This window comes from Oryctolagus cuniculus, chromosome 11, assembly GCF_051225735.1.
Source record: "Oryctolagus cuniculus isolate XC-2025 breed Fujian yellow rabbit chromosome 11, ASM5122573v1, whole genome shotgun sequence".
Lineage (NCBI taxonomy): Eukaryota > Metazoa > Chordata > Mammalia > Lagomorpha > Leporidae > Oryctolagus > Oryctolagus cuniculus.
The window spans coordinates 100,785,704-100,812,919 of NC_142877.1; the positions used below are offsets into that span (position 1 = coordinate 100,785,704).

The following is a 27,216-nucleotide window of genomic DNA, read 5'->3' on the forward strand; positions in this document are numbered from 1 at the left end:
CATAGTGAATTGTTTGCATTGACTCAGTGTTTTAATACCTCTATGAGGAATATTTATTTATTTATTGACTTATTTATTTTTGGCAGTCCAGGGAGACATCCCTTTCTAATTGCATCCGGATCTGTTAAGAGCTGTCTTCAACCTTCCACCGTGGATCCAAAGGACTCAACCAAGATTCCTCTCAGCTCAGTACTGCCCTGGGACTGCTCTGGGATCTGCTGTGGAATCGGCTGTGATCACTTATCCAGTGAGATCATCTATGCCAGAGTGTACCTGTGACACAAGGTTGCGAATGGAGCCGGAAGGAGGTCACTCATCAGCCCAGCAGCAGCCCAGGAGGCCTTGAGCCCAGCTTTCTTTTTCATGGCCCTTATGGCAGCTCCTGATGCCCACCCTTTGGCTCCTGCCCATTATCCAAACCTCCTGTTGAGGCTGTGCGTCTCCCATGCCATCACATCATTGCTTTGCTTCACTTTTTCGTTCTTATGCTTAAACTGAGCAGAATCAGTTTCTTGTGATGACGAACTCTGATGTCTTTCCTTTTTATTCTTTTGTGTTTTTTCTCTTTCTCCAATTTCCCTAACTTTTCCCTTTTTCTAAAAAAAAGTTCATTCTGACCAGTTGTCTCTCCAATTCTCCATATCATCCTTTCTACGCTGCACCTTTCACTTCCCCTTCTCCCTCCATGTGCCTCTGCTCCCCTCCCCTCACTAGTCACAGGTTGAGAAATGGAATGAATATACCAACTGCATAAAACCCAGAGTGTAAAACATCAGATGAGTTGTAAAGATAAACTGGAACTGAAGGAAGAAAGGTAAAGAAATGTAAATTCCTGGCCGGCGCTGCGGCTCACTAGGCTAATCTTCCGCCTTGCGGCGCCAGCACACCGGGTTCTTGTCCCGGTCGGGGCGCCAGATTCTGTCCTGGTCGCTCCTCTTCCAGGCCAGCTCTCTGCTGTGGCCAGGAAGTGCAGTGGAGGATGGCCCAAGTCCTTGGGCCCTGTACCCCATGGGAGACCAGGAGAAGTACCTGGCTCCTGCCATCGGATCAGCGCGGTGTGCTGGCTGCAGCGCGCTGGCCGTGGTGGCCATTGGAGGGTGAACCAACGGCAAAGGAAGACCTTTCTCTCTGTCTCTCTCTCTCACTGTCCACTCTGCCTGTCAAAAAAAAAAAAAAAAAAAAAGTAAATTCCTGAGCTTAGCTTCTACAACCAAGAATATCAGAAATTAAAAAAAAAAAATTATTTACCATAAGGTGAACAAATTTCATGTGTTTCACAAATACAGATTTAAGAGCATAATGACATTTCCCACCCTACCCTTCCCCTCACTCATGCTCCCACCATCCTTCCTCTTTCCTCTCTTATTTTCTCTTTTCATTTTATTTTATTTTATTTTTTATTTGTCAGGTAGAGATATAGATAGAGAGAGAGACAGAGAGAAAGGTCCTCCCTCCATTGGTTCACTCCCCAAATGGTTGCTACAGCCGGTGCCATACCAACCCAAAGCCAGGAGGCAGGAGCCTCCTCCTGATCTCCCATGAGGGCGCAGGAACCCAAGCACTTGGGCCATCCTCCACCTCCCTCCCGGGCCACAACAGAGAGCTGGACTGGAAGAGGAGCAACTGGGACCAGAACTCGGTGCCCACATGGGATACTGGCACTGCAGGCGGAGGACTAACCAAGTGAGCCACCGCGCCGGCCCCTCTCTTTTCATTTCTACTATGACATAGTTTCAGTTGATTTTATAATCACAAACTTAACCATCCACTAAATAAAGAATTCAACAAGTAGTAAGTAGAAAAACCACTATTTCTCAAGATTATAAACAAGAGCTATAAACAATAATCAAATCTTAAAATCTCAATTTTGCTCACATACATTATATTTTTGTACTCTGTATATTATTTACCACAAAGTCTATTAAAAAACAAAACAAAACAAAACAAAACAAAAAAACCTTAAATAAGATTTACCAGAGAAAATCCATGGGACACATGAGGGAACTTCAAGAAGTTAGTGAAAATGGAATTAAAATCTACGTTGACTTTGGTGCAAAAACATTTTGAAATCTCTGCATAGAGAGCTTTTCACAAAGTTCATGAAAACTATGTTATGAAAACACTAGGCCTGGATTTTTTGAGGTACCCTCATATTTGTACTAAATATTCATTGTTTGTTTGAAATTTAAGTGTAACTGGATATTCCAAATTTTATTGCTAAATCTGGCAATCCTAACTTGCGATTCACTTTGGTTGAAAGATCAATAAAAACCTTGAGTCATGGGTGCTCTGAAAGCAAATCAATTTTGCAACATATTCATGGAAGGATGGTGACTACAGATCCACGCTCACTAAGCTCAGTAGAGGATGTCTAAGGTGGTTTGTGCCCTCGCAAGTCCCACTCTTGGACAGAGGATGGTAAACAAGGACACTCTCCATGTTGGACAGGGACAGCAGAGGCCACACCTTAGAGTAACTGTGAGAACCCACTGGGAGAGAGTCAAGTTGCTCCCATAGTCAGGATCTTTATAACAACTCTATTTCCTGTCCTTCTCTTTTGAGTCTTCTCCAGCCTTCTCTATTCTGCAAGCGGCTTAATACCTCACCAAGATGCTGCTTCACTTCTCAGGGTCTCCAGTATCTGGCGCTTGCCTCCAATCATCTCAAGAGATACAATGACTTTTTGTTATATGTAGAGAGCACAGCTAAGATCAAACGATGGAAATCAGACAACATAGAAAAGAACTTCCTAATTCTCTGAAACACCCGAAGTTGTAAAAGACTATGGGTTGGGAAGAGCTCAGAATTTGAAAAGGTTCAAGAAGAGGCAGAATCATCCACTTAGCGCCAAGAATCTTCACTAGCTGGGAAAACACACTGGATCTGTTACCTTACGATGGCTTAAAAAAACTGAAGGGACTTGCTCACACAAAATATTAAATGGAGATAAAAACCAAAAATATCCTAAAACTGAGCAACCTAGGTGATCACACATGAAGACAAAGTTCCCTTTTCTTTTCCTTCCCCTACCTTTTTTCTCGGTATTTATAACATCATTTGCAGGCCATACAAAATTATCAACTTAAAAATTAGTGTGTTATAGATTTATTGAGTTAGGAATGCTGCTGGCAGTTGCTTTGGCAGGGCCAAACCAAATGATTTTGTGAGCCTTATATGGCCTGCAGGCTGGACGTTCCGCACCCCTGTTTAAACTAATACATGTTCTGGAAAGAAACCTAGGACTCACTGAAATGTAGTGAGACTAAAATACCTAATATTTACTGAGCACTTAAAAATGTTCAGAAACTGCTAAAAATGTGCTAAGCATTTTTAAAAATTTATTTATTTGAAATGCAGATAGAGACAGAAAGAGTAAGAGACAGATGGACAGAAAGAGCCCCCACCCACTGGTTTACTCCCCAATTGCCACAGTGGCACGGGCTAGGCCAGGCTGGAGCCAGAAGCTGGAAACTCAGTCTAGATCTCCCATGTGGAACCTGGTTACTCGAGCCATCACCACTGCTTCCCAGGGTCTGCATTAATAACAAACTGGAGTCAAGCCAGAGCCAGAAACCAACCCACGTACTCTGACGCAGGTATCTTTACTACTAGGCCAAATGCCTGTCCCTGCTAAGCACTAATTATATAATTAAATCCTCCACAAATTATACGAAGGCAGTACTATCATTAGCAATCTTTTACAGATGAAGGAATGGAAACATATCGAGAAAGTAGTAACATATTCCAAGTCATACAGCTAGAAGCTGGGAATCATAAATTAAAACACAGGTAGTCTGACTATTGAACCTGAACCACTATGCAACTTTGCTTTTAAGGTCTTATGATTGAGTGAAGTTTGATTCTCAATGCTTATTATTTCTATTGGCTTCCGTGTTCCCCATCATTTATTTATCACAGGATAATTTAAGCTTTCCTAGGCTTTTCTAAAATAGTACCAAATCACACGAATTTAATTGGTTTTTCATGACCCTCAGTTCACTTTCCCCTTGAACTGTTCTTTCTCAATTAGGATTTTTCAGACGTGGTTCAGTTCCTGTCTAAACTCGTTGCTTTAATATGTCAGCTCTTTGGGTGGGCTGTAAGAGACCCTGGTGTTATCTACTGAGGTCAGCATTCATTCCATCACTTTGCCTCCTTTATCTTTTCACAGCAAAACAAAGAGAGGGAAAGAAACAGACATGGTTTGTTTGCCGAGCTTCATTTTACCAAATGAAGATGGAGGTTTCCCTGATGATAGCAGAGAGGGAGGCAGGCAGTGGGGAAAAGCTGTGGTAGCGCCGTTAATTGTCTCCGTGTTCGCTGTGACCTTTCTTCCTGCCTGTCACAGGGCGTCAGACAGGTAGGTTTTGAGCCAGCAGGAGAAGCCTGACCTAATCAAGCGCTGTCCACTGTACTTCCAGGAAAGCGGCCAGCTGTGGCTCATGGGGGTCAGTGAGCAGTGTGACTGTCACCTCTTCTTGGCTCAGGCTGACCTTGGCCTCTTATGCTGTCACCTTGGTCCCACCATTCCCTGTCTTCATACGAGAGGGCAGATTGCTGCAGACTCTGAGGTCTGCACCTGCACTCAGGATGAGGGGACACAGGGCACTCCTGCTCCTCACTCTGAGTGGCTCCTTTCCCCACAAGTGGGCCCCTGTCACCCCGGGAATCCACCCCTTGCCATCTCATCACTCGCCGTCACCAGTAGGCTGCCATCACCTGTGTTTTCCCTTTATGAGGTGCCCACAGATACTGTTTGTCTGATGTCGCCTGCGAACTCCTGAAGTGTGGGTCATTATTTCATATTTTACACACAGCTGTATAACTTCAGCAATCCATAAATGTAAAATGGTGAGAAGCAAATTTTCCCCAGACTGAAACCATTTCATTTTCTTCAGCAGAACGACTCCTTTCCCTTCCATACAGAAAGCCCAAAGAGGAAAATTTCTCCATTGCTCAGACAGCTACAAAATGTGAGTGCATCTTTTCCCCACAGCTAATGTGCTCTTATGTATAAAATTTAAATTTGAAAGTCTGAGCAGATGGTCTATAAAGCTCTTGTTTTCCCCTCTGAATTTAATTTCTTCCTGCTTATAGAGGGATTTTTAAAAATCATTTGAAAAAGAACAATAAAATGTTTCTATAAATTGTAATAATCATTATCTTGATGATCTCTACTAAACGTTTCCTCCTAAAGGAAAGATTAGACACTTGACACTGGGTCTGGAATCTTACCTGAACTGTCACATTCACAGCTGACAATCAGTACCACTGAGCCTTGCCAGCTGGGCCCTGCTCATTTTGGAATTGGTGATCACTCTTACCTAGACTAGACTGACATTCACCTTCTCTTGGAAAACAAAAGGTCAGGGGGTGAATGACCGAAGCAAATTAGTCATATTCAAGAATACAGTTGAAACGTTAGGCTGTTTCAGAAAATATTTTCAAGTGCTGTAAGAACCGTTTCACCTCACTTCATTCAGAGCCATTAATGAGCTAATTTTCTTTTTAGTAAAGGAGGCCCATAGGACTTCAACTTAGGAAATACTTAGTGGGTGAACTGTGTTGGTGATTACATGTACTAAAAGCACGTTGTTTTTCAAAGTACTCTATAATTCAGATGCCTCTCTAACTGAACCAGCACCTATCAATATTGAAAAAAGTCAAGATATGGCTTCAGGCTTATATAAGGAAAGTCTCCCTGGTGTGATATACATAGAAGAGTTTCCTCCTCCGCTTTGCTGTCATTTCCTACATATAAAGATACATAGGAAGGTTGAATAAATTGATAAAATGTAGGGATTGGTATCATCTTCTGTATCCCAACACTATTTTAAACTGATAAGAACAGATACTACACTTGATCTTAGCCCAAAGGCCAAGAAGCCAATCTCAACTATTTTGTAAGTTGAATTCATTGACATCAATCTGCCCTTACAATTTGTGGGATACAGGAGTAAGAGTATAAATGGAAGCCCATCTACTTTATGCCCACATATTCAAAAGCTATGTCTACATTGAAAAACATACCCTCTCATATAGTCCTCCCTTGGCCTGGAACACGGAAGGCCAAGTCCACAATTAGAACCCTCGGTTCATCAGAGTACAGTTCCTGAACACAGCTGCACAGGGTTCATCAGCACATAGCTTGCTACACACCCATCCTCTTTTGGAACCTGCAGCCCATCCTGCACTGAAGGGACATCAGACAGATTGTGCACTCCTGGCTCACATTCCCAGACTTGAGCTCTACATCTGCCCTTTCTCCCATGGAAACAGCAACCTTTCGGCCTCCCTTGAAGTCTATGGCTGCAAACGTTAGCACCATAGTCTTCCCTCGAGAGAAATGGGAAGAGGGTCTTCCCTTGAAAGAGGCCCATTTGGGCTCTAGAAGTGGACTCAGGACCATTAGGATAGGAAAATCCAAGACCATAGATGTGAGGATTGTAATGTAGAAGGTAAGGAGAGGTCCGGGTAGAACCTTATCTCCATAGCATGTCCTGTTCACAGCTATTTATTGATACTCCAATATTGATACAGGAGGGCTGTGGTCAAGGTGGGCCAGGGCAGAAGTTTTGCTAAGGACTGGAATGGCTATTGAATAGCATTATGAATCATGCCGGCGGTACTAGTTTTGCAAATATTTACTAGGCACTAAGTAGCATGGGTGAGGGTTCCAACAAAGCGCTAAGAAGAAAACAAAGATCTGTGAGATTTTTCCCCCATTGTTAAGGAGCTTATGAAAGTCTGGTTGAGAAGCTTATGAATGTAAACATTGTGCTACAGAGACGGGAGTCCTGAGGGACAAGGAACAGGTAAAGAAAAGTCACGCCAGTGGTTTCTTTTTCCCTAGAACAGTTAGAGACTGGGAAGTGTTTAGTAAATAAGTTTTCTTCAACCACTTTGTTTAAATGTTCTGCTATAATTCTGTATCAGTCTTCATGACACTCCTTGAAGGGTTAGTATTACTCCAAGGAACACGATGGAAATGAACAGGTTAAGATTTTGGCTTCCAACCCTGACAAATCTGATGCAGGCAGGATTAGAAATAGGCAGGTTTTGCTCCCAGTTCAGCACACTGTGTGCCAACCCATCTGCCCATATCAATGTCTATTTAAAAGTGAAGCCAATCAGACTGGCCCCATCTTCACCTGTCCTACTGATCACCCATAGCAAGGGAGGGACAGAAAGCTCACAAGTTGCTCTGGAAAATTGAGCCTCTGTGCAATTTCCAGTCAGTGGCTGTTCGGAGGCACACAGCCAACAAAGCCATCAATCTGGCAGTTTTTTAACATTGACCCAGTATATATTTGCTAGGCCATTTGCGCCATCTGCCATGCAAATGTCTGTTAAGGAAATAGCATAAAGTTGTGGGAATACTGGGGTTAAAATGCCATTTAGCAGGAATGCACCAGTTCCAGCAGCAATTGTCCACAGGAGAACAAAGAGCTGACAGAGCCAAGGACAATAAAAAGACAACAGAAGTGTAACAGACCCAGGCTCCCAACCTTGCTTTCTCTGCACTCCAAGCTTTTTTTCTTTGTGACACCTTCGGAGACATTTACCTGCTGACAAAGACATTGTATAATTATGTTGAATTAAAATGCTTCAGGATATATATTGTCCACGTGTATATGTATGTATGTGAGTGTAATTACTCATCAATTTTATATATTTACAAACAGTATAAATGTATGTAATTTATATTATAGTATATATATCTTGTATTATACATATTTACCTTTGTATTTGTACATGTATATTTCTTACATATTGAGATAAAACAGCATCCATCATTCTATCCCCTTAACATAGCCCCATACAGACACACACACACACACCCACACAAGCACACCCACAGAAGGTTACTTCAAAAAGTTCATGGAAAATGGAATTAAAAGATAATTTAGTTTGGTGCAAAAAAATTTGAAGTCCATGCATAATGTTTCCATAATATGCAGTTCCACCAACTTTCAGAAGACTATATATATCAACACTTTATATACATGTATAAATTTTAAGGGACAAAATGGCATATAGTTCTATCTCCTTATCACACCTCTCCCACTCTCCTGAATTTTGCCTTCTGGTTTTGGTCTATATGTTAGCAATAATTGTACCCATCTATTGAGCATTTACTCCAATATGTAGGGTGCTATATTAGTTGCTAATTATGTATTTCCCTAATGTTTACATCAACACTAGAAGGTTGATAATTTCTTCTAATTTTATAGTGGCAACAAGTGAGGCTCAGACTATTGTTTTTATGGCTCAAGGACACAGCTCATCAATGAAGGACCTAAACTGGAATCAGGCCCTACCGTTCTGTCACCTATGTTCTTTGCATTGTTACTACCCCTCCTATGTGTTTATATATGGATAAAAAATCCATTTTGTGCTTAGCTTTGTTCAGTTAACAGAAAATCAGTTTTCACATTTTTATATAGCTTTCATTATTATCATTTTTAATAACTGAATATTAATCTAATGATGTGTATTTATTTAAACACTGCTTAAACTAGTTCTCTATCAACCATCTATCATCTATCTATCTACTCTCTTTCTTATATCCATTCTCATTCTTTCTCATAATTAATGCTACATGAACATACTGGCATAAATGGTTTTTGGCTTATGTTTTACTATTTCCTTATGATGATTCCAGAGCTAGACTATTTGATCAATGGCTATGACCATTTTTATGTTACTTGGTACATATTATCATAATGATTTTTCAAAGGTATTATTTTAGAAAAATTCATGTTTCAATTTACAGCAACCACACCAGCATTGGATGTTTCACTGAAATTTCTTTTTGTAAATCTATTAAATTTTAAATGGCACCTCAAGCTTGCTTTTATTTGCATATTTTATTCCAAAGTGGTGACAGGTATTTTTCCTATCTACTCAGTTCCTGCTCTTACACTGTCTCATATAGCTATTCTCTTTACCTAGCCTATCTATCTCAGGAAGCTTTGTATAAACATGCATGTTCTCTTTTTGGTGGAGGAACTATTAACCCTTTGCCTTCTTTTCTTTATTCTTGAGGAAATGCTTGAAAAGCAAATGTTAACTTGATATTAAAATGCCAATGATAAATCCTTTATCAGAACGATGCCCAAAAGTGAAATAATATTATCTGGAAATATCAATATCAATATCAAGAAAAATAGCTAAAAAGGCATTAAAGGGGTAGCTTCTGAGGGGCAGGGTGAGAGCTGCTCTTTTATTGTAAGTCTTGCATTTAATTTTCTGTGTTAATGACAACTGATTAAAAAAAGGTAAAATTAAATTCCTAAATTCTTCTCAACAAATGAATTGGAGGCTAACATAATGCACTGCTTTCCCCACCCTGCTTGAGAAAATATTACAGTTCAGCTTTCTTCTCGCAAAAAAAAAATAATTTATGTTTTGCATTTCCTTCCCATTGCTCACAGGCATAGGATGCTAAAAAGAAGGGACAAAATCTGGCCAGATTGTTTTCAGGGCAGCTATCAGAGTTGTGTCTTTCTGAATTCCAGATTCTCATTATTTCCTTTTTGTGTGTGCTTTGCATAGATTTAATTAGAGCCCCTACATTGCAATGAGGAGCCACACCAGGAGGGGTCTGCTCTCCAGAGAAAAATTGATGCTCATTAACAAAAGAGAAATGGATTAATTTTATTTTTGAAAGCCAAGATTAAATGCATGGGAGCAGTGAGCTGTCATTCTACTCCGCATACTGTGTCTCTCAAAGCAGGTTGATTCTAATCTGAGTCCATCTGAGTAGCATCAGTCCTCTGCCACTTTTCAGGTGTGCAAACATGGGCAAGTTATTTAAATTTCTTTGTCTCAATTATCTTTTCTGTAAAATGGAGATAATAATAACACCTGCCCCTTGTAGTTTTTGTGAGTTTTGTGAGTAAGTACAATGAAAGGGTTTAGAATAACACCTGTCACCTGATAGGAACTCGGTAAGGATTTTGGTGAGCATTCTCTTTGTCATCATTTTCACTTGGACAGGATCCTACTGTGTAGGGAACCTAAGGCATAACTATCACAGAGATTTGCATGGGATCAAAAATTGGACATACTTGGACACTAATGTTAACTCTGCTACAACAGCTTACAACTGCACAACTCAACACAAGACACAAGTGCCCTTAAGTACACTGGACCCTGATACCTCATTTGGAAGATTAACCGCGAAGATCAAAGAAGGCAATGTGTTTAAAATCTGCCTTTCCCATTTCTTCTATGGATACATTGTTCAAGGGAGTGAAGAATGCTGGGGCGTAGAAAGAATTGGAGCAGTTACCTGAGGTAGTTGGAGCCAAATCATCTCTTGTTCTAAATGGTACCAGTTTCAGGGGATTGGCTGGGGAGCAGAGAGGGCTATTGGATACATGTTCATTACTTAACTCTCAATCATTGCGGACTCAGATGCTGTGCTAGGAGACAAATCAGATCACTGACCTCATGGAGCTGAGTGAGTAACAGAAAACAAAGACAAACGTAATTAGGATACTGTGTTTTAAGTCCATGAATAGGACAGTACAGTACAGATGGCTATATAAAGGAAAGGTGTTTAGGGTATGGGAAAGCTGCCTATCAGGGGGGTATGTTAGTCATCTACTGCTGCATAACAAATTCCCACAAAATTCTGGCTAGAACAACACACATACTTAAACAGTATCACATTATTTCTGTGGGTCAAAATATAGGCAGAGCTAAGCTATGTCCTACTTCCTGGTTTCTTGCAATGCTGCAACCCAAGCATTAGCCAAGGTATGCGGTCTCATCTGAGAGCTCTACAGGGGATAAATCCTCTTTCAAGCTTTTGTGGTTGTTGGCAGAGTATTTGTTATGGTGCACTCGTGGGCTGAGGTACTGGGTTCCCCACTGTTGACTGGTGGCCGATTTCTCTTCCTTGCATGTGAAGCACTCCAACAGGACAGCTTGCTCTATCAAAGTATGCATGTCAAGAATACAAAAGAGAGAGCCTGCTCACAACAAGGACATCACAATTGTTTGGAACATCGCCACGGAAGTGCTAGCCCTCATTTTCACTAAAGCTTAGCCAATTACCAAGTTTAGACAATTCTCAGGGGGGAGGGATTGCCAAGGAGAGAATAGTATGAGGCAGGGCCTATCAGACTCCTGATCTGCTTCTTAACGAAGGAGTAGGTGAGACCAGTCTAATGGAAGGGAAGTAGGGGTCATGTAGGAGACAGGGCAAGGGCAAGCAAACCAGAGCAAGGGGAAAAGATAAATAAGTTATCCTATTTTTAAGGGGTAATATCTCTAGGGGAAAGAATAGAAAAAATATGAATTTCAAATAATGGGAGAAAATGAGATAACTGATATAGATTAAGGAAGAAGAATAGGGGTGAATTCTGAAGAAGAAAACAAAAACTTTAACTATAGAGTGGCTTGAAAGCCACACTGCTGATGAGGGTAATTTTCCTAAATGTATTTTGAATTGGTGAGTGAGTAGGAGGTCAGAGTGACAGAGGTAGGCAGTGCTCATGCGGCGAGGACCGAGCCAGCGCAGCAGTCACCGTCTGTTCCCCTGACTTTCTGTCCTTACCTTATTTATTCAATAAGTAGGCTCTTTAGATTGCACTCTGATGGCCGTTTCACTAGTTAATCCTTAGTGCCAGTTGTTTTACTTTCCTATGTCTTTTTAGTTTTTAATGTAGTCCCATGTTCTCATATCCTTGTTGTTTCTCTGGTGGGAAGAATCACTACATTCCTAAATTTGTATTTATGAAATGCATGAAGTTTGTATAGCTTCAATAAAAGGTTTCTGAAAAAAAATTTAAAAAAAAAAAACAGAAAAAAGAAAGGAAGAAATGATTGCTATTATGTCAAATATAGGATCAGTCCAGGGTCTGGCATTCTCACTGGTCCCCATTATTCCAGACAAGGAAGCAAACAGTCTAAACCATTTGAGATAATTACAACGAGGAAGAATGAGTGTTAAGTCTTTCAATGGAACTTCCAGATTCAATTTGATCTTTCTCCTCTGCCTCAATGTCCATAGATATATAAAATGGCAATAAGACCAATATCCCTTTTTGAGTTGATCTCAATTGTAAAGGAGATTATGTAGTAAAAAACAGTTTGAAAATTATAAATGAGACATACATTAGGCAATAGTTAATTCCAGAAATGGTCATTACACAAGACACATTAGTACCAAAAATGGTACTATACAAGAGACAATGGAAGAGTCAAGAACAGAACTCAGTCCTCATGCTTGCCTGGCTCAAGAATAGTAGGATACTTTCCTTGAAGACATTTCAGCACATCCTTAGAATATAATTTCCCAAATGTGATAGTGGAGACTTAAACAAAGGCCATTAAGCATATTGGTAGTTTTATCAAATCACAGTCATACTACTTTAGAGAAGTCACATAACAACATTTAAAAATATTGAGGGTGGGCATGGCACTGCTTGGGATGCCACATCCCATATCACAGGCCCTGTGTTCAAGTCTTCGTTACACTCTCCATTCCAGCTTCCTGTTAGTGTGCACCTGTGAGGCAGCAGGTGATGTCTAAAGTACTTTGGTCCCTGCCTCTCATGTGGGTAAGCTGTTTCAGTTCCTGGCTCTTGGCTTTGGCCTGGCCTAATCCTGGCTGTTGCAGGTGTTTGAGGAGTGAAGCAGTGGAAGAGAGATCTCTCTCTGTTTTTCTTTCCACCTTTCAAATAAATAAAATTTTAAATATTATTGGATACTCTCTCCCACTCCCTCCCTCCCTTTCTCCCTGCCTTCCTCCTTCTCTCCTCCCTCCCTCCCTTCCTTCCTTCTTTCCCTTCCTCCCCCCTTCCTTCCTTCCTTCCTCCTTTCTTCCTTCTTTTTGGATGTGACATAGTGTGAGGAATAAGCTCATGAATGCTGGAAAGAATCTACCTGAGTTCACACCCTGGCTGTGATACTAAGTGTGTAAGTTTAGACAACTTACATAACTACATTGTGCCTCAGTTGCCTTTTTTATAAAATACAGATAATAATAATACCTATCTCAAAGGGCTTTTATGAGGATTGCATAGCTTATATCAATGACGTTCTCAGAATAGTAATTGATTTGTACTGAGCAAAGATGCAAATGTTTGCATTTAGAACCATGGGCAGCATTGTGCTGGGCCCAAAGAGGCAGCATGAACATGAGCATAATTCCTGACTCCCCATCCCTAGTAATCTGGAGCTCCATGAATGAGTTTCCTGCTCCATCACACATTGGATCATATAGACCAGGAGCCAGGAAATTATCCTAGACACATAACCTAGACCTTTTCCTCAATTCCACCGCTGTGCTCATTCCCAGATTTCATAATCAATCACTGGCTTAGATGATGTACATGCTTCAAATATCTCATGTCTGTGCTTTTCTCCATAACCACACAGACTCTGCATTCTTCAAGTAACTTATCTCACCTCACAGGTACCAACATTTGTGGCCCTGATGTGCTCTCTATGGTGCTGGCAGTGTGCCAGTTTGAGTACCTAAACCCCTAACTCAAACTCTTCCAATGTTTCCTCACTGCCTTTCAGAGCAAATACAAATTCATTAGCAAAACCCTTCATAGTCTTCCTCGTGGATCTGAATACTTCCTCTAAGGGGCAGGATGGCATTATGGTTAGGGACAGAATCCAAACTGGACAATTTGAATCCACCTGCTCCATTTACAAGTTCTGTAGTCTTAGTGCAGCTATCTTATTTTGCTGAGATCTTTTTCCTCACATTCTAGTGGAGATAATATCTGTCTCATGGAGGGCTCTGAAAGAACTTCACAATTTGATACAAAGTACTTTGGTATGGAGTATTATATAAATGTTAGCAATAATTATCTTCCTGGACTTGTCGTACGTAGGCCCTTCTTCCTTAACTCCTTCATCCCATGCCAGCTATATAGAACCATTTTTCATTCCATACACACTCTTTATCTATTTGTTCTCCAATTGTCTTATTATCCTATGTGGTGTACAGACCCAGGAGGAACCACCACAAAGGCAATCACCATCATGTTGCTGTTGCTTTTGCATAATTCTCTAACCTTGAGTGCAGGTGAAACTGGTGAATTGATTCTAAACAATGTAATATAGCAAGATGATGAGACGTCACTTTCATGACTTCGTTAGCTATTCCTTTTATTGGCTTGATGTAGTAAGAGGCTACATTGGAGAAGACCACTTGGCAAGGAACTATGGGTGGTTCCCAGGAACTGACAATGTCCTCCATTTAATAGCCATAACAAACCTAGAGTCCTCAGTCATACCCCAACAAGGAGATGAAAGCTTCTAACAACCTTAATCAGCGGGGAGAAAGATTCTTCCTTCCACTAGTTCACTCCCCAAATTGCAAATTCAGACATGAACTTCTGGGGACATATTCAAACCATAATGCTTGGTGAACACATAGTGAATCCTCTGCTTAAGCACTGCCTCCTCTGAAAAACCTACCCTGACGCTCCCGTGCACAGATGGGCTTTTCCTTCTGATGCCTCAATTGCACCTATTGCACCCGTCCATGAGAGAGCTCATTGCGCTGCATTGTTATTGTTTATTGAGCTCTAAATCCCTAAGGATGTGGCTGTATTTCATTAATCGTTGGGTTCAGTTTCGGAAATATGGTGGCAATTTCATAGGAGAAAAGAAGAGAAAGAATTAAAAAAAAAAATGAAGGATAACAGAGCAACTACATGCTCAATAAATGTTGATAAGTGAATGAATGAAGAGTATTTTCTTCTGTGTTCTATTGAATTTCGGCAGAAATGCTTTCATTTCACTCTGACAGGCATCTCAAATATTGAGGCTATCATCGTAATGGATGATTAGATTATCACAAACTCAGATCACAAGCAAAAAATGAAAATAGCTTTGAGAAAAGGACTATACCAAGAAATATTTTTATTTTATTTTCTTGTTAAAAGAAAGCTTTGGAAGAATAAAGTTCAACTATTAAATTTTAGGAAATGATGGGTAATTTTCTCAATATGCCAAAACTTGAAATAAATGTTCAAATAAACCAATTGATAGGAAATACGGATAAAATTCAACCAGCTTAGAATGTGTCATTTCATTTTATTCAACAGAAATAAACAATAGAAGAATGGGTAAATTCTCGGTTTTTATTTAAAAGCTTTTCAGTGTTTAATTTCTTTGACAGAAATGTAAACTAGGTTGGCTTAAGAATTCTTCCCCTTTTAGGATACTTGTCACTTTGAAGTACATAGTTAGTGTATGAGGCTTATTGTTTACTTTGTGTAGTTTATGTCATATTGAAGAAGAAACATAAGCTGTAAGTAATATAGATATTAAACCTGGCGAAGCATAATTTAAGCACAGGTAAAGTCTGAATTGCTCCTGGTGTCTGCTTTCTACAGACCAGGGCTCCTGCAGGCAGGCACAGGGTGAATGGTCCAGCTGCTGGTATGGAATGATGGACGGGTGTATGGACCAGCACGTGCTGACACCATTCAGCAATAGCAGCTGCCCTGCAGTGTTAGTTAACTCCTGAGAAAATAAACTAAGTATTAACTTCCAACAATAACAGCTATTTGACACTGTATGTGTGTTCAGCATCTACTCAGTTATACCACTGTGTTGCTGGGGGAGAGATTCCAAATGTCAAAAGGTAATCACCAGTGGTTGGCACATAGTAGGGACAAATCCATATAAGTTGAACATAGATCTGAAAGGCTGCTCTGTTACCTGTACTTGGAAATGGAATGTCTACCATGAAGCATTCTGATGCTGGCATTACCTGTACTTACATGGATTTGAATCACACTTTGGTCTAAACGTTGAAAGTTGAATGAAGAGATTTTATAGGGAAATTTTAAAAAGTTTATTCTTACACATGTCAATAAGGAAAAAACAATACCACTGCATTTTTCTTGACAGGCAGAGTGGACAGTGAGAGAGAGACAGAGAGAAAGGTCTTCCTTTTGCTGTTGGTTCACCCTCCAATGGCCGCCGTGGCCGGCGCACTGCAAGCCAGCAGCCAGGTGCTTCTCCTGGTCTCCCATGTGGGTGCAGGGCCCAAGCACTTGGGCCATCCTCCACTGCACTCCCTGGCCACAGCAGAGAGCTGGCCTGGAAGAGGGGCAACCGGGACAGAATCCAGCGCCCCGACTGGGACTAGAACCCGGTGTGCCGGCGCCACAGGCGGAGGATTAGCCTAGTGAGCCGTGGCACCAGCCCATGACTGCATTTTTTTTATCATGGTCTTTTGGATCCAAACAAAAATAGGAGTATGTTCCAAGTTTTGTACGGTCATGGGGCTCTCCCATTTTTGGTTATCCTGTATCTACTACATGAGGAAAAAGGCTGTGTTGGTTTCCTATTACTGTCATAACAAATTAAACACAAACTTAGTGCTTAAAATAAAACGGGGTTGGTATTTGATACAGCAGTTAAGATGCTGCTTAAGATACCTGCATTCCATATGGGAAAGCCTGAGTGAGAGTCCCAGCTCTGCTTCTAATACCAGCTTCCTGCTAATGCACACCCTAGAAGGCAGCAGGTGATGGTTCAAGTACTGGAGTACCCACCACCCATGTGGGAAACTTGGATTGAGATCCAGACTCTTGATTTCAGCCTGGCCCAGTCTTGGCTGTGGGCATTTGTGTGGTGGATCAGCAGATGGAAGATTTCTCTCTGCCTCTCTGCTTTTCAAATAAAATGAAATTTCCATATATATATATATATATATATATATCACATTTATTATGTCACAATTCGGAAGAAATTACAAGAATTTCAAATCCAGTTTCATTAGGCTTAAGTCAAGGTGTCAGCAAGTCTGCTTCCTCTTGAAAGCTCTAATGGGAGAATTCACTTCTTTTATCTTTTCAGCTTCTAGTGGCTGCTTTATGCTTTACCCTACTGCCCCATCACAGTGCTTTCTACTCTGATAGCAACCCCTGTGGTAGCATCGGGCCTGCCCAGATAATCCAGGGTAATCTCCTCCTCTCAACATCCTTACTGAATCACAACCACAGAGTCTCTTTTGCCATGCAAGAGCAACGCAATTCCCAGTTTCCAGGGATTAGCTCTTAGACATCTTGGGAGACCATTGTCCAGCCTTCCACAAAGATTTAGCCACAAGTTTGGTTTGATAGCATATTCAAAATTAAATAAAGCATGTGAGTTTAGGATCAAAACCAAATGTCGGACTAACAGAATGCCTTTTAAGTATAAATAAGACAAGTTACTTTGATTATTTCAGCCAGCAGTTTCTCAATCTATTTCCCTCTACAGGACAAGGTAGTATGCCTAAAAAGACTGCTGTGCCTATAGTTTTCCATAGCTAAAACCATTGTTAATAGGCCTGTAGGATCCACAGAGTATCCTGGGATTAGTAATTTACTGTCTTTTGAAACATTTATTTTTCTGTGTGATAGAGAGAGAGACACACACACAGTCAGATAGACACACACACACAGAATATCTCCCATCTGCTGGTTCATTCCCTAAATGCCTACAATGGCCAGGGCTGAATCAGGCTAAAGCTATGTCTCCCATATGAACTGCAGGTACCTAATTACTTCCGTCATTACTGCTACCTTCCCAGGTGCACATTAGCATGAGGCTGGACTCAAGAGCAGTGCCAGGACTCCAACCCTGGCACTCTGAGATGGGATGCAAACAAACGAACCAGCATCTTAACCCTGGGTCAAACGCTCAACCCCAAGTAACTACCTTTACTGCAAGAATGCTTTGCCACTTTCTGTTCATTTGAGTACATGAATTTATTTCTGATTGTGCTTATCAAACTCAGAGGCAACTTACATTGATAAGTATAAAAATATCTCCACATAATGCTTCTTCCTAAATGTCTTCATTTTCTGTCTCAAGTTCAACCAACACAAAATACAGTCAGTTCCTGGGTCTTACATCACATGACTTGTGCACATCAGGCCTTATTGTTGTCAGTGGGAGGGTAAAAATTGGGAGGCTGGAAATATTGCACTGGGTTGAGCATGATTCATTCTCCCAGGTTTATTTGGTTCCTCATGTCATCAAAGACTAGTGTTCTATTATATTTCCTATATTAGATGGGGCAGAATTGCCAGCTGGGAGCAGCTTGCCCTCCACCCCTGCGATAAAGTGAGTAAAGTTTGACCTGCCAATCTTGTGCCCCAACAGAACATCCATCCACGGGCAGAGCTTTTCTCTACTTAATTAGAATCTGTCTTAGTAGGCTTGCCAGGCCCTGGAAGCCCAAAGATGCTCCTACACAGCAGTCTTCTTTCTCTCTCACTTCTTCTGGTTTGGCACAGCCTTGTCAACAGGTGTGATCAACAGTAATGAAGCATGTGGTGCCAGGGCTCCTATTCTGGTCCAGGATGAGAACCAACGACTGAAAAGATGGCACTCACAGCCTTAGGCAGGCTGCCATGAAATCGTCAATCCTTGGCACTGGTGCCCGTGGAAAACATCGATGCAACTTTTGATTGGGCACCATGCCCTCCAAACAGATGGGCATGAATGTAGGCAGGCAAGAGACCATTTATTTATATCAACTGTATTTGCTGAGGGCAGGGTTCCCAGCTGGGAACATCAAAACAGCTCTTTGTCCTGGCCGTCTGCAGCTCTGATGGAGGTGAAGCAGCCTTGCAAATTCAGCTGGATTAATTTTGAAAAATAAGAACAATGTTTCTATGGACACCAGGGGACATTTTTGGCTCCTTTCAATAGTTCAGAGCACAGAGCAGGCAGAGCCCCAGTCATTTTAATAAAATCTCCCATTCGTGTTTGGATTTGGTGGGAATGAGCCAAGAAAGCTTTCCAAATCAGGCCAAATTTAGGTGAACAAAGTTAGCCTCACATGGAGGCCAGCTTTGTGAGTCCTTTTACACACAATGACAAGTGGCTTCCAAAGAAAATTAAGCTGAAGTCACCCAGCCTTGGGAGCAAGGAAAGGCATTCAAATTGAGCTCACTGCTGCACTGTTTGTCTAGGCATCTATTAACCTTCATGTTGTCCCTCCTGTAAATGATGAATGGGATCAAGTGTGAGCTGAAAGTGCAAGGGAGACAGTAGGGTTGGCTTCAGTAGGCGCTTCCATTGGCTTCAGTAGGAAGATAGAGATAGTATTAACGAAATTTAGACATACCATAACAATCTCTGACTAGTACTTTATTAATATTAGTATTAACTACTAAAAAATATTGCTTGCTTGCAATGCATCTGGCATTGTCTTAAGCATTTCATGCAATCCTCCAATCAATTTTCATTATGGCTTCAGGACAGCAGGCGCTGTTAGTATCATTACACAAAAAAGCAACCTAGAACTCAGACAGACTTACTAAAAGTCACACAACTAGTAGCTGAGATAAGCAGGGTACAAACCTCGGACTGTCTGATGGCAAATTCCACTCCTAAATCCCACTTCCTCCAAAAACACTGGAAGCTGCCAAGCCATTTAGTAACTGGCTTGCCTAACTTGACAGCGTCTTATGTAATGTGAGAGGTTTTCAGAAGGTTTGTGGGAAATGCATATTATGAAAAATTAGTCATAAGTTTCATTTTTGCACCCAAAATTAACTTATCTTTTCATTTCATTTCTCCACAAATTTGTTGAAGAAATATAGGAGTTTAGACCAATGCTTCTCAAACTCTGATATGCGTACAATTCATTGGTGTTTTGCTAAAATGCAAATTCTTTATCAGTAGACCTGAAATTTCTGCCTTTTTAACAAGCATACGATGATGGCAGCCAGCTACATTTGAAGTAGCGGGGCTTCATGCCTAGAACACTGGGTTGCAACCTGAACCGCAAGTTGAAATGACCTGAGGAGCTTTTAAAGATGTCAATGTCCACTTTGTAGCCCCAGAGATCTGATTCCATTACTTGACAATTGTTGAGTCAAAATTCTATTACTAATCAATACTTTGTCATTTGTTTGAGATGGAAAAACTGATTTTTAGAAGGTAACCTGGGTTGCTTGCCATGGAGATAGAAAATAAGACAATGGATGAAGATGCGTTATTAAAGTTCTTGAGTAAGTTCATTTTGCTGATGCTGATTATTTGTAACAAAGCTAGAGGCAGGTGATGGGATGGGCCTGTTGTTCACAGAGTCATTTTTTACAGAACAGCTGGGAGCAAGAGCAGCTGAGATGGCAGTACTGTTACCATCACAAGAGAGTGGAGTGTTGAAAAAATATATGTTGATGGAGGTGATGTAAAATTGCAATCAGAAACATCTTTTCATAGCATGGGAATTTTCATTGTAGCTTTTTGGTTGAGAGGATCTGAACAGGGAAACTTGTGGCCATTCTAATCTCCACTGTGTCAAACTTGTAATCAATTACATCTAGCAAGCAATAGGATGGATCAGGTGTTCAATGATTGCATTTATTAGACAGAAACAATTGATTCCATGTTGGCGGATATGTAGCCATGGTTCTTTTTGGAATTTCCTGCTAAGTGTGATCAAACCAAAAGGACTGCAGATTATTAAATCCAAATCAATATTTTTGCTGGCAAAAGCAAAGCATTCAGTGAGGGGCGAAAAAGTATCTGCTTTTCAGAAGATCTCAGCCTCATGTATTATTGATGCAAAGATGATCAGATAAAAACTGGAACTTGGCAAGCTGTCAAATAAAAAATGCAGAGTGAATCAAAAATTTATAAAACAGTATTGAGTTATTACAATTCTATTATAGATACCAGTAATCATTTTTACTAAAACAAACTCCTTATGTGACTGTGCAGCTGGTATGTTAGGGGACAAGGATTTAGGACTCAACCTCATTTTGAGGGGAGGATACCATAAAATTAAAAATTAAATGTAAAGAGTAAATGACTTAGTAACAGTTCAGTAGCAGATTGAATAAAAAAAAAGAGTTTAAAAAATAAAGGCAGTATTTTCATTCTTGGTCTACATTTTGCTGACTTCCTTGAAAAATTACTGGCATTAGATTCAGAGCAGGATGAATTGTTTTACAGACTCTGTAAACCTAATTTGTGCATGTGCCAAGCACACATACAATGCAAGACATTGGGGAGGAAAAATGACCTGGTGAGATATTTTGTCACTTACAGATTTTTTTTTTGTAGAAAAAAATCCTCACTCTATTGTTTTATTAGCTATCCCTTGCCGGAACTGAAGCTCTGACAATGCCAGAAATATATTCAAGAATGAAGAGATGGCTGTCACCACTCCTAAATATTCAGAAGATAATTGCCAACCAAAGTTAGAGAAGCTTGACATAAAACATCCCTTCAGCTCCCAAGCCACCTCGCCTATCCAAGATCAAGTAAATAGCTATAATTATAAAATCATGCAAGTCCTGATACATAGTCAGCATTAAGAAAATGACACCAAGAAAGTTTGACAGGGGGACCTACTTTTCCTGTCCTTGGTTTTTCTCAGTTCCTGGGCAGAGAACAAAGGCGGTCTCTTGGAGTTGGAAACTACTGCAAAGTAAGGTAAGTGGAGAGCACAAGCAGAAACAGTAGCCTGCCTGCTCACTTGTCTGCAAAAGACAGAGCTGACTCCATTCAAATGTACTTTAATGAAGAAGCAGAAAGGAGAGGCCTGCACTGTGGCGCGGCGGCTAAAGCCACCGCCTGCAGTGCCAGCATCCCATATTGGCACCCGTTCTTGTCCGGGTTGTTCCACTTCCAATCCAGCTCTCTGCTATGGCCTGGGAAAGTAGTAGAAGATGGCCCAACTCCTTGGGCCCCTGCACCCATGTGGGAGACCCAGAAGAAGCTCCTGGCTCTTGGCTTCTGGCACAGCTCTGGCCATTACAGCCACTTGGGGAGTGAACCAGCAGATGAAAGACCTCTCTTTCTCTCTCTGCCTCTCCTTCTCTCTGTGTGTAACTCTGCCTTTCAAATAAATAAGTAATTAAAAAAAAGAAGCAGAAGGGAAAAAAAATGCTTTGCTTAATCAAACTCAGAGCCAAACTACCTCATGCCATTACTGTTCCAGTTCTGGGGATGGAACAGTGTAGCTAACATTAATCAGACTTTGATAGGCAAAACTTGCACGTGAATTAAGTGTTTGTCAATTAACCTTAACATTACACACTCAGGGGTGAGTATTAAGTTTAGTGATTAACACACCTGTGTCCCCCATCAGCGTACACAGGATCAGTTCCTAGTTCCAGCCCCTGACTTCAGTTTCCTGCTAGTGCAGGCCTTGGGAGGCAGCAGTAACAGCTAAAGTGATTGAATTTCTGCAGCTCCCATGAGAGACCTACATTGCATTCCCAGCTCCGAGCCTTGCCCCATTCATGCAGGACCCTTGGGGAGTGAACCAGCAAATGGGAGCACTCTTTCTCCATACCTCTCAAATAAACAAATAATATTTTAAAAATTAAATGAAATCTACACTCCCCCAATATTGCATACTAGGCACTGCAACTAACTAGTCAGTGTTAAGAAAATCTGCAGGACTCATCAATCCCTGTGCATAAATAGCACAAAAAGGTTAGACTCTCAGCCATTCCTATGAATTATGTTGAATCATTATTTTTGACTTGATGTTTCATTCATGTAACTGTGGCCGTTTTCAAGAATGTAGGGAAAGTGCAAATGCAAGGAGAATTATAATTTCCAACCTAAAACCAACATAAAAAGTTCTTATAGGCACAGCACTTCAGTCGTTATTTGGGATGCCTGCATTCCATGTCAGGGAGCTTGGGTTCGAGTCTTGACTCCACTATCTATCCCAGCTTCCTGCTAACGTGTACCTTGGGAGGCAGCAGGTAATGGCTCAGTGGTTGGGTCCTGCCACTCATAAGGGAAGCCCAGAGTGAGTTCTTGGCTCTGTCTCAGCCTCTCTCTCCCTCCCTCTCTCTGCCTTTCAAATGAATAAAAAGTTCAAAAATGAAAAGGTTCCCAGGACATTTGCGTTTGTCTTGGGTAATTCCTTAGGAACCCTGCTATACTCATCTTCCCAAGAATAAGGGTTAATTTTGCAGAGTTAGTCCTCACATTTCCCAGGTTAGGGAACTCAGCAAGACAGATCAGGGCTGGAGGCAAGAGGGCTGTGACTTGCAGCGTAAGGATAAATTGGCTTGCTGTTGTATGCTTCTTCTATCAGAATTGAGTCAGGAAAACAGAAACCACACTGAGTATTTCATAGAGAAGGGACTTCACCTAAAGAGTTGGTTACACAGGGTAAGTGAGGGGCACAGTAAGTAAGGAAAGAGTATAAACAAACTTCTTTGGGCTGAAATCCGCACCCCTCCCCCAGCCCCAAACAGCATGCAGGAGTTGGTAGGTTTAGCCAAACACTCCAATTCAAATTGCATTTCAGTCATTTGGAACTCTTGGTTTGCTTCTGTTGGGAAGAATAAAATCTTTTCATTTCCTATAGTCAATTGCAGCATGGAGTGCCTGAAAATTGTTCAGGCAATTACTGTGCTTCACCAACTGGGTGCCTTTGGCCATAAGGGGCCTTTTGGGTTTGCAATAGCTCTACTCTCATTTCCCCTCTTTGGCTGATCCTGGGACAAATAGCTAATAGCTTCAAGAGTAGTCCTCTCTCGACTGAAGGAGAAGTCAGGTTCCTGCAAAAATGCAGTTCGCTCTTTGATGTGTGTAGCCAGGGTGGTTTGGAAAGGCAGTGGTTGCAAGTGAGAACAGGAACAGAGGTGATGGCTCACCCCTAGCACTAATCAACACTGCTGCTGAGTCATGATGAGTCTGCCTCCTAATTATCTCTCAAACTCACCCTCTCTTGCCATAGCCATTAGGCTCCTCCAGGCCATTCGTCTCTCAGCTTAAATACCCGACAACTCACTTGCTGGTTTCTGTGCCTTCTACTCAGCCCTCTTCCTACCCATGATTCTCCACAGCTTCTGAACCAGGGGTGCACTGCTTCAACAGCACCTCCACCATCTCACCCAACAGCAGATGTTTGGAAATTTGTGAATGGTTTCGGGGTTGTTTTCGATAACTGGAGTTGGGCGGGGGCATGCTAGCATTAAGGGTCAGAAATCAGATTTGAAACACTGTGTATATTTGTTTCTTACTGATTTGTTTACAAAGCACCTCAAACTTAGGATCTTAAAACAATATTTATTTATTATTTCAGTTCTGTAGATCAGAAGTCTGACAACCATTTCATTGAGCTAAAATCAACTGAAGGCCTTGAGAGATATTCCCCTTCTAAGCTCATCCAAGTTCTTTGCCGAGTTCAGTTCCATGTGGTTGTAGGACTGAGGTTCTAGTTCTCTTGCTGGTTGTCAGCAGGGATTTTTCTTAGCTTCTGAGGTCCTCCCACATTTCTTGGCTTCTGGTTCCCTTTACCGCGAAACCTGGTATTGGTGAATTGACCCCTCCTCACACCTTATCACTTGCCTCCTCTTCTGCCACATCTTTTTTTCTGGTTCTTCTATCTTCCTCTTCCACTTCTCAGGATGCTTGTGATTAGACTGGGTCCACCCACTCTACATAACTTGGAAAAAGCCCCATATTTTAAAACCCATAACCTCTTACAAGAAAAACAAAAAGAACTTGTAAGATCAGTACCATTAATAATAGCTACAAAAAATTAAATACCTTGGAGTAAATTGAACCAAGGATGTGAAAGATCTCTACAATGAAAATTACAAAACATTAAGGAAATAAACATAAGAAGACACAAAAAATGAAAATTCTTCCAAGATCATGGATTAGAAATGTCCATACTACTCAAAGCAATTTACACATTCAATGCAATCCCAATCAAAATACCAAGGACATTCTTCTCAGATCTAGAAAACATAATCCTAAAATTCATATGTAAACACAAAAGACCCTGAGTAGCTAAAGCAATCTTAAACAATAAAAACAAAGCCAGAGATTTCAAGACATTCTATGGGTCAGTTCTAATCAAAATAGCCTGGTACTGACACAAAAATAGACATGTAGACCAATGGAACAGAATAGAAACCCAAGAAATTAATCCAAGCACTTACAAAGAACTAATATTTGACAAATAAAATAAAATCACTTCCTGGAGAAAGGACAGCCTCTTTAAGAAATGGTGTTGAGAAAATTGGATCTCCTTATGTAGAAGTATGAAACAAAAACCCTATCTTACACCCTACACAAAACTCAACTCACAAATACACAAATGGGATTACATCAAGCCAAGAAGTTTCCACACAGCAAGGGAAACACTCAACAAAGTGAAGATACAACCAACAAAGTCAGAGAAAATATTCGAAAATATGACTCTGATAAAGAATTAATATCCAGGATAAAAAAGGAGCTCAAGAAATTTAACAACAACAAAACAATTAAGTTAAGAAATGGGCAAAGGACATGAACAGATGTTTTTCAAAGGATGAAATACAAATGGTTAACAAACACTTGAAAAAATGCTCAAGATCATTAATCATCAGGGAAATGTAAATAAAAACCACAATTAGGTTTCATCTCACCCCAGTGAGAATGGCTATCATTCAAAAATTAGAAAATAATAAATGGTAGGAAGGATGTAGAGAGAAAGATACCCTAAAACACTGTTGATGGGAATGTTAACTAGTACAACCATTATGGATGATAGTATAGAGATTCCTCATAAATCTGAAAACAGATTTACCATATGGCCAAGCCATCCCACTCCTGGGAATTTACCCAAAAGAAAGGAAGTCAGCATACAAAAGAGTTATATGTATCCTCATATTTATAGCAGCCCAATTCGTAGTAACTAAGATATGGAATCAACTCAGGTGTCTATCAGCTGATGACTGGATAAAGAAAATGTGGTACATATACATGATGGAATGCTACTCAGCCTTAAAAAAAGAATGAAATCCTGTCTTTTCAATAAAATTATGCAACTAGAGACCATTATGCTTAGTGAAATAAACCAGACCCCAAATTCAAATATCATATGTTTTCTCTGATATGTGGTAGTTAATACAGAATACAAAAAAGGTATAAAAATGAACTGACATCTTATGACTTGATTATTTTATGTAGCCCTTATCTATATTCCTGTGGAAAACTGGCTTTCCTACTTTTTACTTGTTAAATGTTATGTTTAATGGTGCATTAAGCATATAATTACAAAGTAAATTGAAAGTATATTATCACAAAACTTAAAGGAAAAAAAAGAAAGGAGGATTAAGTGACAGAGGAGGAAAGTATGATTATCTTCTTAGAATTTCATCTATGAAATACATGAACTTGAGGCTGACACTGTGGTGTAATAGGTAAAACCATCACCTGCAGTGCTGGCATCCCATATGGGCACCAGTTAGTCCTGGCTGCTCCACTTTGGATCCAGTTTTCTGCTATGGCCTGGAAAAGCAGTGGAAAATGGCCCAAGTGCTTGGGCCCCTTCACCCACATGGGAGACCGAGAAGAAGCTCCTGACTCCTAGCTTCAGACTGGCCCAGCTCTGGCCATTGTGGCCATTTGGGGAGTGAACCAGTGAATGGAAGACTCTCTCTTTCTCTCTCTCTCTCTCTCTCTCTTTCCCTCCCTCCCTCCCTCCCTCTCTGCCTCTGCCTCTCTGTAACTCCTCTGCCTTTCAAATAAATAAATACATCTTTAAAAAAAAAGAAATACATGAGATCTGTTCTCCTTACACTAATAAAAAATTTTAAAACACATAACCTTAATTCTGTCTGTAAAAACTCATTAGTCGCATAATGTTCATAGGTTCTTGGAATTAGGACATGGAAACCGGGGGGAGGAGGGGTGATTAATTCACCAACTACATCTGCAACAATCACATACACAACGAAGAATTGTTCCACCCTGAATGCCAAGGCAGCCCCACTGAGAAATACTGAGTAGATGATCTTTCTAAAATGTAAATATGATTGTGTCTCTTTCTTGCTATGAAATCCTTTAGGACATCTCAGTGACATCAAAATAAAATCCAGGGCAAAGTCTTACTATGCTTCCAAGAAAGTTCTTTATGATCAAGCATCACCTCAACTCTCTAGTGCGTATCTCACTCTTCTGCCTCTTCCTCTTGCCTCCTGCCACTCTAAATAATTTTATTAGCATCCTATGTGTTCTCTAAATTTCTGTTCACCAAAGCTCTTCTATATGGAACATTCTTCTCCCAAACTTTTGCCCACTGCCTTTAACCTTACTGAATCCAATTCAATTTTCAGATCTTACATCAGAATCTTAGCTCCTTGTGAAAGCCTGCCATGACCCTAAAGTCTGAGTTAGGCTTCATTATTACATGCCCTGACAGTAGCTGCATGCCCACTCACCATTTACCATACTGATTTGCAAGTTCTTTTCTAT

General features: G+C 40.7%; 1 long non-coding RNA gene and 1 pseudogene across 2 annotated transcripts in view; both read right to left on the minus strand.

The window, feature by feature from the left end:
* LOC149123592 (uncharacterized) overlaps positions 1 to 27,216 on the minus strand; it is a 501,504-nt gene that overhangs the window by 107,869 nt on the left and 366,419 nt on the right. Inside the window, exon 5 of one of the 2 annotated variants that reach the window (XR_016216959.1) lies at positions 20,230 to 20,594. The exons of the other annotated variant lie outside the window; for it this stretch is intronic. This is a non-coding gene — a long non-coding RNA (uncharacterized LOC149123592). Of the gene's footprint in view, positions 1 to 20,229; positions 20,595 to 27,216 lie in introns of those variants that run through there. 2 annotated transcript variants of the gene reach the window in all.
* On the minus strand, positions 5,719 to 5,890 carry LOC127491256 (U2 spliceosomal RNA; annotated as a pseudogene).